We start from the raw sequence: 13,722 nt of genomic DNA, 5'->3' as shown, positions 1-13,722 counted from the left end.
CAGTGTAAAGTAGTACCTACTGTAAATATTTTCGTCTCACATTTTCATAGCTGCCATAAGAATGTAATAGTATGTAGGTGCAAATAGCAGAAATATGGAAGTACCAAGATGGTACCGTAGATGTTGAACAAGTACCAGTGACAATAGAGACGAAACGGGTGTCTAATCTCGGTCACCCACGCAGAGCACCATCTCGCAGAGAACCTCTCTCGGTACTGACCCCTCCTGGGTACCCGTGACGTCGGCGGGTACTTGTGGTCGCCGTGCGATCGCCAACTAGCGCGGCTTTTTAGTGTGAGAACGCCGTGCCGCGGGTTACCTGTGCTTAGGTTAGTTTGTGCTGTGATTGGGCGCCAGCCTGTGTGATTGTGGTTGCCATCGGCTTCGACTTTTCGATCATTTCGGATAACGCGGGTTCTAGTTGCAGGTGAGCGCACGCTGCTTAATTGCCGGCACCGACGACGAGCGACGGTTTCGGTGCCGCGTATGATTGTGCGAAGCTGGGTTTATGGGTGCATTTCCTGTTGCCGCACGAATTTCCGCGTGCCCGGAACCTTCTTGGTCGCATCTACAAAAATATGTTGGACCGTTGCATCTCTGCGCTCGGGAGAAACGTTTCTTGTTTTGTGGTTGGATGGGAACCTTGAGATCGCGATGCGAAAACCTTTTTTTATACCCATGGCCAATAGTTTTACTTTAAAATATGTAAATCATCTTTTAAATTATCAAAAAATTTAAAAAACGCATCTCATCTTGAAATTCCACATAAAAATGTTATTTGCAAAATACTGATACGAAGATTTATGAAGAAAATCATCCTTGATATTTCTAGCGAAGCAAAAAATGCTGACATAAAATTGTAAATTGTGGTTAAACATAAAACCATACCCAATGAACTAAAAAACAAACAATAAATATCATTACTCACCGCAAATACTTTGTTAATCATTGTCAATGATTAACGATAAAGCCGCACCAAAATGTAATTCTACTTAAAATCACTGATGTAATTTCCATGTTTCCCTTGAGAGAAATACTGTTAATTAGTAAATTGGGACCTTGCCAAAATTGTCAACTTTTACTTGGGCAAGGGGTTAATAATTTTAATCACTTAAAGTTTCAAACTCCACCATTTCGGGTCAAATTTTACTTCTTAACTTAGTTTAATTTAAAACAAGCTCTATTGTATGTCACATCAAAGTTTCCTCGTGATAAATGTAAATTGATTTTAAGAAAAATAAAGGTAAAGCTTTTGGTCGTTAGTCACGTTGTTACATAAATAACCACCGGTAGTAATAATTATGACTCACTCGATAATTTGTTAAAATATTCTGAGAACATTTAACATAATTAATACGTGTAATATATTAATAAATAAATACTTAGTCGAACTGATCTCTTTAGATAAAATTTGCAATTTGTAAACGGTTTATTGACGGTAGCATCCTGAAAACAGTTAATTAATTAACTAATTACCATGAAGGATGAACAAATATTGTTGATTACGTAACAATCTTTGTTCATCAGGCGATGCAATTAATGTTCAATCAAGGTTTATAACAACATTTCAAACATTGATGAACGATAAAGCAGGTTTGATTCTTTGCTTTTAATTAGCCGTATTATAATGAAGTGAACTTTAAAAATGGAAAGTTGACATGTCATGTATCTAGAAAATGTTTCGATTCTCAAGGTTGGACTTGCAACAGTTTTAAGTGAGCGTTAACGTCTACAAAATACATGCACTTAAATAACTGTAAATAAATTAACTATTTCTTTAATATTTAGCGAATTAATTTTACACCTTTCAAACCACATTTTGTCACAGAGTTTAGGTAAAAATAATTAGGATATGTAAAATGAATATTCAGATTTAACCTTTTTATCTCTTGTAAGCTCATAAATTTCGTTCGTTAGTATAGAAAACTAAAAAAATCGAAGGCCGCTTTCTCTAACGTTTATATGCATATTTCTTAAACTAATACGAATTTTAAATTAAGAGACTGCATTACCCATTTAAAAAATATATACAGGACGATTTACCTAACTTATTCATTTGTTTATGTTGAACTGAAGGTATTGATTTGAAATTACCAATTGTAATTTAAATTTTCTAATTTATTTTGAACAAAATTTCATTTTCGGTTCCGCCAGTAATAACTTTTATTTTCAAAGAACATCTCGCAAATTTTTAGGTTTTTAAATTCTAAATGTAATTACAAATAATATATATATATATATATATATATATATATATATATATATATATCTCTTTAAATATATATTTTATACAGAGTGTTTCATAACTTATCTGAAATTTCCTAACCACATATGCACTTCTTAATAAGTCGATTTCTTAAAAAATATCTAATAAAACAGAAAACGAGATAAAAAATGTTAAAGTTTGGAAACTTTGAACAGCTTTGTAAAGCAATGTTACAAACTTTAACATTTTTTATCTCGGTTTTTGTTGGACTTTTTTCGGCTTATTATTTAGAAGTGCAAGTCGTATGACTTGTGAAACACCCTGTATATAAAGAATGCTTATACCAATCGAACGATTTTATAATTTCATTATGGTAAAACAAGATTTAGAAAATTAAATGCAAATAACAAATTGCTTAAAAAGTTCTCTTAAATATTTATTAAATTGTGTAAAATATTACAAATATCATAGTTGAAGAAACTGTATAAATTATAAAAATGTCTGTTTAACAAGTTTCAGATTGGAAGTTGTGAACTCTCTAAATTTAAAACAAAATTGCTTCAAAACTTGACTTACACATTTATTAAATTGAGTAAAATATCATAACTCTTTTAGTTGAAGAAACTGTATAAATTACTATATACAAAAGTTTATTTATAAAATTTCACACTGAAACTTTTAAGCTCTATAAATTTAAAACAAAATTGTGTAAAAACTTCACTATATATTTATTAAATTGTGTAAAATATTACAATTCTTTTAACTGAAGAAACTGTATAAATTATACAATAGTTTTTTAAGAAGTTTCATATTTGAACTTTTAACTCCATAAATTTGCAAATCCATGCAAAAAAATTTAAGTTTCAAACTGAAGTATCTAAATTAAAAACAAAATTGCTTAAAAACTTTACTTGCATAATTATTAAATTGAGTAAAATATCGCAACTCCCTTGGTTGAAGAAACTGTATAAATTATACAATAGTTTTTTAAGAAGTTTCATATTTGAACTTTTAACTCCATAAATTTAAAATAAAATTTTTTAAAAACTACTTACATAATCATTAAAATTGAGCAACTATTTTAGATGAAGAAACTGTATAAATTATACAAAAGTTTGTTTAACAAGTTTCAGACTGGAACTTATGAAATCTATAAATTTAAAACGAAAATGTTTGTTTAAAAACTACCCTTACATATTTATTAAATTGAGTAAAATATCACAACTATCTTAGTTGAAGAAACTGTATAAATTATACAAAAGTTTGTTTAACAAATTTCAGACTGGAACTTTTAAACTCCATAAATTTAAAACAAAATTGTTTAAATTAATTTCACTTACATATTTATTAAATTGTGTAAAATATTACAACTCTTAATTGAAGAAGCTGTATACATATGTTTTAAGATTCAAGAAAATTAAATGCAAATAACGAAGATCTTTTATAAAATTTGGCACCTCATAGAATGGCATTTATTTTTTCCGTATGCCACAAATAAACTTTCCCCCAATGAGTTTCCAGACATTTTAGTTAGACCTTCAATCTGATAAAATTTTTGGAAAACTATTTTCGTCCTCCACTTTTAATGAATAAATTGGTGAATCAACCTGTAAGTATATATTAAATTAAACATTATCCTTTATATTTAATAACATAACACATTAAGCAATTGCGAAAGACATAGTTAAAATTATGATTTCCGTCAACACACACTCATCCATGTTCTCATGCATATGACTTGCCAGCCAGTTAAATAAACATATTCACCATTAGCATTAAATACTTCGATTAATTTTCGAGTCAAGGCGACGTTTAAATATAGAAATAATGCAGTGGGATTTCTATAACCAGTGACCAACGGCAGCCATAAAACCGATTGTCCTTCGCCACAACTATTTAGCCTTGTTTCCCAAATGTCACAATACTTGTTTGTTCAACCATTATTGTAGATTCAATCGATTTATTTCGCAATTTAGTACCGAATTGAAGAGTGTTTATGGAAGAAAGTCGAAAATAATGAAGTGGATAAACATTGTTGTCGGATGATGGACCAAAACAATAGCGGCGTTCTGTAATTGATACGAATCTCGTTTAAGAATGAAGGGAAAGTCTTAATTATTTACACTAGTCGCCATTGTTCGTATTGTTTGGCGGGAAGTCGCTTCTGGAACATTGAGAAAATTTTTCTCCAAGTTGAGTAACATCAGTTTACGAGAACAAACACTAATTACTAAATAATGTTTACATATTTAATTTTGTAAGTAATATTTTCCATTATTTAACTCATTTTGAGTATGTAAAATTTATGAATAATGAAAAAGTCAGAAATTTATTGAACAAAGCATTTTAAATAGCCACACAAAAAATATTATCTGCATTTATAATAGCACCAAGGTTAAAAAGTTTAAATAATTAGCCTTTACAATAAAAGCAACAAGACTTCATAGAAAATTAATGTAAGGCTTTTTGTTCTGGCCAACGTCGAATCGAAATTGCGGAAGTGCATTGTCGCTCAGCGAGAACCGTGCCAAACTCGTAAATTAGTGGCGATACGTTCGAAAACGGTCCCTGCGGCACCCCGCAAAAAGGTATCATTACCCAACCGTTGCAGAAACACTTAATAACGACACCGGCGAATGATAAATACGTAAATCAAATCCGTGCGAAAAATGGTCTCGGTTTCAGCGACATTTTTCCATTTCTTTCAGCAGTTAACGGTGCCTTTAGTGGTTAATAATCGTACGCCGGCGCATTTTACGGCTGCAAATGAGCGACACGGCTCGATAAACAATATCTATTCCGTCATTACGTGGTGCCCATAAAACCTGGATATGTATAATAAGTCAAACTAATGCACCGACATTCCTAATGCACCGTTAGTTTTGCTAGTTAGCTGCAGTTGCGATTCTGCGAGCGCACAGATGTTTTGCCCGGCTCGCCAATTACACCACGAAACGTGATCTTAATGTCTCTGTTTGCTTTGCTGAATTAATCACTTGTTGATTGTCTACGTTTGTTTTCGATAAAATCGATAGGCCGAATTTTGAACATTTTTTTTAAAAAATTTGCAATTATCCTAATTATACCATATTCAAAATTTGTTTAAAAGTTTTGAGCGGTATACAATATTGTATGAAAATTCTATGACTGACTTGATATTTTACAGAACTGTTTAGAAAGTGATAAACTCTCTCGAATTGTTACAATATTGTTCAAGAAGTTTGGCAACTCTCTTAATTCCATGTAAAACTGTTTAGGAAGTTTGGAACTATCAAAGTTATACTAATAATATACATAACAACTTTCTAAAAAAATTCAAAACTTCATTAATTGTATATGAAACTATTTTGGAAGGTTTAGAGTAAATTTTTATAATATTGTTTAATCAGCTTACTTCTTAATACTCTATAAGGGATACTTTATTAAAAATATACCAACTTTTTTAATTACATATTAAACCGAAAATTTCATTTATTTATTAAATTGTTCAAAACTCACAACTATCTTATTAAAGAAAATATCTAAATTATACAATAATTTTTGGAAGTTTGAGACACTCTTATTATTTACATATTAAATTGAATAAAATATCACAACTATCTTAATTGAAGAAACTATATAAATTATACAAAAGTTTCATACTTGAACTTTTAAACTTCATTAATTTAAAACAAATTGTTTAAAAATTCTCTTACATACTTATAAAATTGTGTAAAATATCACAACTCTCTTAATTGAACAAACTGTATAAATTATACAAAAATTTATTAACAAATTTCTGACTGGACTTTTTTAAACTCTCCAAATTTAAAACAAAATTGCTTAAAATATCACTTACATGTTTATTAAATTAAGTAAAATATCACAACTCTTTTAGTTGAAAAAACTGTATAAATTATACGAAAGTTTGTTTAACAAGATTCAGACTGAAACTTTTGAACTCTCTAAATTTAAAACAAAATTGCTTAAATAGTTCACTTAAGTAAAATATCACAATTCTCTCAGTTGAAGAAACTGTATAAATTATACTAAAGTTTGTATAACAAGATTCAGGTTGGAACTTTTGAAATCTATAAATTTAAAACAAAATTTAAGATCACTTATATGTTTATTAAATTAAGTAAAATATCACAACTTCCGTAGTTGAAGAAACTGTATAAACTATACAAAAGTTTGTTTAACAAGTTTCAGACTGGAATTCAATCAACTAACATATCTTAGTTGAAGAAACTGTATAAATTATACAAACTTTTTTCAGAAGTTTCAGGTTGGAACTTTTAAACTCTATAAATAAGTTTCAGGCTGGAATTTTTGAACTATCTGAATTAGAAACAAAATCATAACATAATTATTAAATTAAATCATAACTACATTAGTTGAAGAAACTGTACAAAAGTTTTTTAAGTAATTTAAGACTGGAATTTTTGAACTCAACAAAATTACTTAAAAACTGCACTTATATATTTATTATATTGTTTAAAATGTCATAATTATCTTAATTGAAGGAACTGTATGCATTATACAAAAGTTTTTTTAACAAGTTTCACAACTATCTTAATTGAAAAAATTATCTAACTTTTAATTTAACATTTTTAATATTTTTCAGTTGTCTAGAATATTCAAATTTATCAACACAATTGTTTTTAGTTAGATAGTTTTACAACTATCGTATTTGCTAAATAGTTAAATAAACAACTAATTAGCAAATTTTTCTTCGTATTCAAATTATTTAAAACACTTGTTTATTTAATAAATACGACAGAAGAAGTAAAAAATTGAAATTCCTGAGAATACAACCAACCTAAAAAATTATAAGAACACTGTCATTGTGTCCGGATCAGTTGGGATCTCGCACGACTGTGCTCCGCTAATTTTTATCATCTGGGACGCGTCCACTCCGCAGTGCACCGCTGTGGGATGCTATTAGTCTGCGCGGGTTTTCTTTGTTTGCCCAGAAACAAAGAATATAAATTAAATTGTCTCGGCATCTAAAGGAGAAGCTCTTTAATTTAGCGGTCTCTGTTTGAAAAAGGATTTTTCACTGCATTGTGACGTCTACAACGCGCCAATTTAGGGATCCCCATTAAAAACGACAACGTTGTTTCGGGAGAGGTTGCGATTTAATTACTAGGCGCCGCCGCGTTATTAACTCCCACACCTAAATTTTAACGCGAAAACTAACAGTAACCGGTCAATAAACAAACAATTAAATTGTTAATCAAACGCCACGTTGTGTTCACGAAATCGTTTTCGGCCAGTCATTAAACCGTCGACATAGATACGGATCTAGTGGATTAATATCAATAATCAGCACCGACAATCATAAAAGATCGGCGGAGTTCGCCTCCGGGCACCGTGTAAAACAATGTAAATTAAAGTACAGTTATGCATGCGTTTTGTCTTAAGACCCATAATAACAGTGACGTCCAGCGTGGAAGATGGATTTTCATTTTACCACTGTAATCAGTCTCTGACGTACCTAAATGCTGTGCTTTTTAAATGTGTAAGTCGGTCGTTTGTTTTATGGGCTTTGTGGAATGAAAATTGTTTCTCTTTATTTTAGATTTAAACCTTTAATTAATTAATAGACAAAGTTTTGCTACCTTTTATTTGTTTTCATAAACTGGATTTTGACAAATTTATTGTTTTAAAATGTTAATATACTAGATATAACGTTTTATTACTAAATTATGTATTTATTTGCATTATTAATTGAGGTCAACATCGAGAAAAAAGTTTATTCTTTTATGTTCTTTGTTTTACGTTTAATTAGTTAATGTTTTTAATATATTTAAGTTAATTTCCGGCGCATTTATGGAAGAAATTCTCGAGATTCCTCAAGATTAATCCACATCCAAGCTTTAATTACAAAAAGAAAAACCTTTTACAAGCTCTAAATAAAATATCCAGCTTACGAAACACCTGCGGATTCTCAGAGTGTTCGTTCCACATCCAACTGTTGCCGATAACTCATGTGTGTGCACATATAAAATTGCGGTGAAGAAAAATATCAATTCACTTTGCCTGTAATTTCGTCCAATTATTTGATCGGCCACAATCGTAAATCATATCGGTTTACAAGGATAGAATCATTTAGGGTTTATGGCGATGCCGAGGCACTGTATAAATTTCATGTAATAAACCGTAATTTATTACTGAGATCTGGTGTGGTATCGTATTAAATCCGTTCTGTGCAGTTTTGACTTGTGCGTTAAAAATGATTTATCGTCGCTTTACATTTCGTTTCTAGTTTATGCGACTGTAAATAGTGATAAATATTGGCTTTTTACAAAAGGTGTGCGCAATTTGCTAAAGCCGTAAACGGTCGGCAATAATTCAGTTCCACAATACGGTTAATATAATAGTTCGTGAGGCTGCACAAAAAAACAAAACAAAAGTAATAATTAATGTTTATAATTATAATGTTATATAGAATATGATATACTTGTGTTTAGATGACTATTGATAGTACAACTAGTTATTCTTTTGTTGTAAAACATCAGCGATTTATTGGCACATAAATTACGATCAATTATTTGATACTCAAGACAGATAAACGCAGTTATGTTCAGACATTGTTGCTGGTAATCAGGGCCGGGTTTAATATTGATGATTAGTGAACTTTTAAATTAAAACTTTTCAAATATTTAAATGTCAAAAACTTACCTTGTCTTCCTATAGTCCTGCTCTCTCCATCTGTAAAGATAAAAAATTATATTAATTATTTTCAAGTTAAACATAAAATATTTTTAAAATCAATTAATTTTCAAAATTAATCTGTCATGACTTAATCCGAACCTGCAGATAATGATTACGAATACATTATTGTATTGGTCTTTTGTTTCTCAATGCAAATGTATCAAATGAAATGACTCAAAAGGATCAAAAAGATTTTTTTATTACTAGATATTATGGACTGTAAATTATTTATCATTACTATGCGTTTGTGACTGAAACGATTCTCATGTCAATCACGAATTCGATTATTAACCGCTGTTCAGATTATGATAATCGAACTAATGAGCTTAGAATTACAAATTGATTCCGAATCTAACCGAGGCTTTATATTTTTTAAAACGGATTATCTAATTTACTGTTCAAATAAACAGAAAAACGAAACTTTTGAATAAATTTTCAAACCCATCACACCGCTTGCAAAAAAATATATACAGTTGCAAATCACAACTGTACAAATTTTTTGTCATCGATACCAAACACAAACAGTTGTTTTGTGTGGTCGATAGCGTTGAGAAAGTCCGACGTTGTCGTTTATTAGAATAATTCGGAATCGGTTACGTGCACATCGACATTTTATTGACAGTGCTCGTTTGAGGTTTAAATTTAACCGTGATCTCACGACGGAACCGCTACACGATTATTTTTCGTCGTCGCGTTTGACGGAGATGTTAACGATCGCGTAAGTGCGGAACCTCGACATTTTTCTCTGGTCAATTTTTGTTTCAGTTATTCTAGAAATTAACATACCATGCCCATGATTGTCGTGTGTTAACTTAGTTTGCATTCTCGTAATAGAATTAAAACAATTGTTATTTTCTGTAAAAAGTTGTTTATAAGGTCTTAGTGAACTAACTAAACTGTTCGCGGAGTATTAAATTGTATTATACATCGTAGGCAAAGTTTCATTAATCTAAATTATATATAAAAAAACTATTTAGGAAGTTTTACACTGATTAAATTATATATTGGTTACTTCAAAAGTTTTAAACTCGTCTTAATATTAAATAAAAATAATAAGACTCTTCCTTAAAAAGTTTCAAACTATCTAAATTATGTATTTGTTTACGAAACTGTAATTTCTATATGATTAAAATGTTTCACAAGTGCCATATCTGTATACAAAAATGATTAGGAAGTTTTAAATTATCTAAATTATATATAAACTTTCTAAAAAAAAATGATACCGTGTTAACTGAATACAGGGTGTTTCAAAAGTAATGTAAAATATTTAAAGGGCGATTCCTGGATCCATTTTAAGAAAAAAATGCATTTTCTGAACACCTTATTTTTTTGTATATAGGTTAATTCGATTACAAACAACAGATTTTGATGTTTTAAAATGCACAATATTAAAAATAAATAATGAACATCCGGTATAAAATTTGGGAATACTAATAATGGCTTCTTATAGGACCATCCTTTGTTAACGTGTATGCCAAAAATGAATTTTCCAAAATCAAAGATGGGCACTTTACAGACAGATTACACACACATTAATACATAAAGCTGTCAAAATTTTTGAATAAGAAAAATGATAACTGAATAAAAACTAAAGGATTTGGGTAAGCCATTATATGTAGAATTTAAAAATATAAATATATATAGGCATTAATAATAAGTTATTGTTAAGTTTTAAAATTCACAAAATTAAACAAAAATAACTAACACCCCGTATAAAATTTTAAAGTACTTATAATGACTTTTTATAGAATGGCTTTTGATTAATGTGTATGCCAAAATGAACTGTCTAGTATCAAAAATGTGGTCTTTACACATTTTAATTAGACCATCAATTTGTCAAAATTTTTGAAGAAAAAAAATAAATAACTCATGGTACAGACGTTTTAATTGTAATTACATATAGAATTAAAAAATTTAAAAACATACAAGGTGTTTCATTGAAAATAATAAAAGTATCGATTTATGCCCAAAATTAAACGTCTAAAAAATTGACATTAACACAACGAATGGCTCTTGGTTAATGTGTGTGCCAAAAATAAACTTCTAGGATCAAAAATGTGGTCTTTATAGACATTTTAATTAGATTATCAATCTGTCAAAATTTAAAAAAAAAGATAACTCAAAAACTATTGGATTTAGGTATAGAACTTGGTATAGTCATTTTATTTGTAATTACATATAGATTTTAAAAAATTAAAAATATACAGGGTGTTTCATTGAAAATAATAAAATTTGAAAATACTAATAATGACTTCGCATATGATGGAAGTAAAATTGAGATATTAGATCATCAATATGTCAAAATAAAAAAAAAATAGTGACTCAAGTAAGTATAGAATATGTCAGTTTATTTAGAAAACTTATAAATCCAAAAATAAATAGCATATTCCATTGAAAATAAAAATGAATAAGGTCACAGATGTATTAATTATGTACAGAACCGTTCTAGGAGTACTAAGTAAAACTAATATTTATATAATTGCAGGTATTCCAGAAAGTAACTAGAACTAAACGTGATTGATTGTGTTAAACCAAGAACACAACCAACAAGACATAAAACGCTAAAAGCTTCTTGCGCCATTAAACCAAATCCAATAAATAATTTTAACGGCCAATTGTTTAGCACAATGTAAACAGGCTGATTGATGTGTTTTATGCCGGATTTATGCCTCAAACATAAAACCTTTAAGTGCATTTTGCGCGTTGAATATTGACCGACCTTTTCTTCTGCCCTCCTGCAAGCACGTGCTTAAAATTTTAATGGCCGATAAAATCGCACAAAGTTTACACTCATGTACTCAACTTGTACTCAAAAAATATTATTAACTGTAAAAACGTCCATTTTTACATACATACAAAACTGTTTTATTTCATGTTAGTAAGCCGTGCATATAAAAATTTTTTTGATTGTATCAAGTCAAATACATTGAGAATAATTGCGGGTGTTTAGGCACAGTTTATTAGAAAGCCGATAATAACCCACACTTACACTTGGCAGTACAGTTAGTCGGTGTTTTACTTCTGGCAATGCCAGAACCGAACTTCGCTCGGTTATTTATAGAAGACGCGGAGCAAAGAGCGCGAGTTTGAACAATAAAAATCAAAATTACATCACGAGATGTGCTCACATTCCTGAGCGTGACTTTCATCGCTCCGGAATTAATGTGATGCAATGATGTGGCGGCGATCGGATGGAAAATAATGCATATCGGATTTTCAGTGTGTAAATCATGAGCGTGCCACTTGATATCGAGACGGGATCGAGTAATTGCTCCAATTAACTCTATTGACCAACCGTTTTCCAATTTCTTTTAACAAAGTTCAACAAACGATGTCGGTGTGGTAACAAAACGCAAATCGAAATGCGAAATGAACGTAAACCAGTTAAATTGTCACGCATTTCTATAAATAATTGAACGGTAAAACCTTCAACATATTCGTTCGATATGTGGTTATTGCTCAAACTCGTAAACTGGCCGTAATTATTGATAGCAAATTGTCGACCCTACCCAGTTTTCCATCAATTAAACACAACAACTCGACGACGAGATATTTAACCGGAATCATATTCGACGTTTGTCATTCAGGTTGTGTTGACCGTTCGGCGAATTGTTTACACACCTTTGTATGAATCACGTGTGTGCAACGAATAGAATCACCTCAATGTTTGTTCCTTCCCCGGAAAACACTTCAACACGTTGTTCCATGATTTTTAATTAACACATAAATATTTAATACTTAAATGAGAATTTAAAATTTTACTCGATTTGAACATTGGGGGAACATTGCCCTCATTACTTTAATTTTATATTATTTTAAACACAGCACAGTAGAATTAACAATAATTGAACAACATTGGATTACACAATTTCCGCTTTAGACAATAACCTTAACAAACACAAAAGATTGGCAAAATAAATTAGTGAACTCCTTCGGACGAAAACATCCGGTTTTTTCAGTACAACGACAATTTTTTATATACGTACGAAAATAATTATTAATAATTGATTTATCGACAAAAAAAAGTTAATGCACAGTTACCCGTACCTGCTACTTATACGGTTCATGATTGATGCCATTAGAAAGAAGATGAACGATAACCTTTCAAATTTACAGCAACAGAAATGCCAAAGAGCCACTCGCCGTGCTTAATGTCATTTTAGCGGTACATTAGTACCGGTTACATAAATCTCGCCGGATTAAAATCTAACGATATCATACTATAAAAGTTTAGACGGGCATTTCGATCGCGATATTTGTGACGAAATATCGCATCAATTAAAATTAAATGCAAACGTAAATCGGTTGGGGAATATTATACGAATGACGGGAATTAAATGCGGATCTTTTGATTTTAACTAATTTATTGGCATAAACTACTAGCGTGTACGTACATACACTCAATGGACAATAAAATATACAATGTATTTTTATTTTGTCTCTCACTAATTACATACAAAAAAGTAATAAAATAACATAAAAGACATAAACGTATAACCATGTGTACTTAAAAATAAAAAAAATTAAAGTTGGCGTTATAGAGGCTGCCGATAGAAGTGAAAACTTAAAACTGTTAGTATTTATATTTGAAATTACATAATGTTTGAATTAAATTTATCAACATCAGTCTGGTTTTCACATCTATTGATATTGTGAGCAACATGTTTATATAATAAATACAATCCAATTGAAATAACAATTAATATACAATCATATTATTTATGGATAGTATTTGTATTTACTTAAATTTCAATGTATTTGATTTTTGACATTATTTTAATTGTTTGCATCATTGTCATCATTAATTTCAACAATAC

General features: G+C 29.9%; 1 protein-coding gene across 1 annotated transcript in view; it reads left to right on the top strand.

Annotated features, from left to right (window-relative positions):
• Positions 1-309: 309 nt before the first annotated feature.
• The window catches only part of LOC109600991 (uncharacterized), a 30,203-nt gene continuing 16,790 nt past the window's right edge, over positions 310-13,722 (top strand). The window contains exon 1 of the mRNA XM_020017190.2: positions 310-427. The gene's annotated coding sequence lies outside the window, so the exon portion shown is untranslated. The remainder of the gene's footprint in view (positions 428-13,722) is intronic.

This window comes from Aethina tumida, chromosome 3 (assembly GCF_024364675.1).
Source record: "Aethina tumida isolate Nest 87 chromosome 3, icAetTumi1.1, whole genome shotgun sequence".
Lineage (NCBI taxonomy): Eukaryota > Metazoa > Arthropoda > Insecta > Coleoptera > Nitidulidae > Aethina > Aethina tumida.
This window is presented reverse-complemented; position numbering and strand designations above follow the sequence as displayed.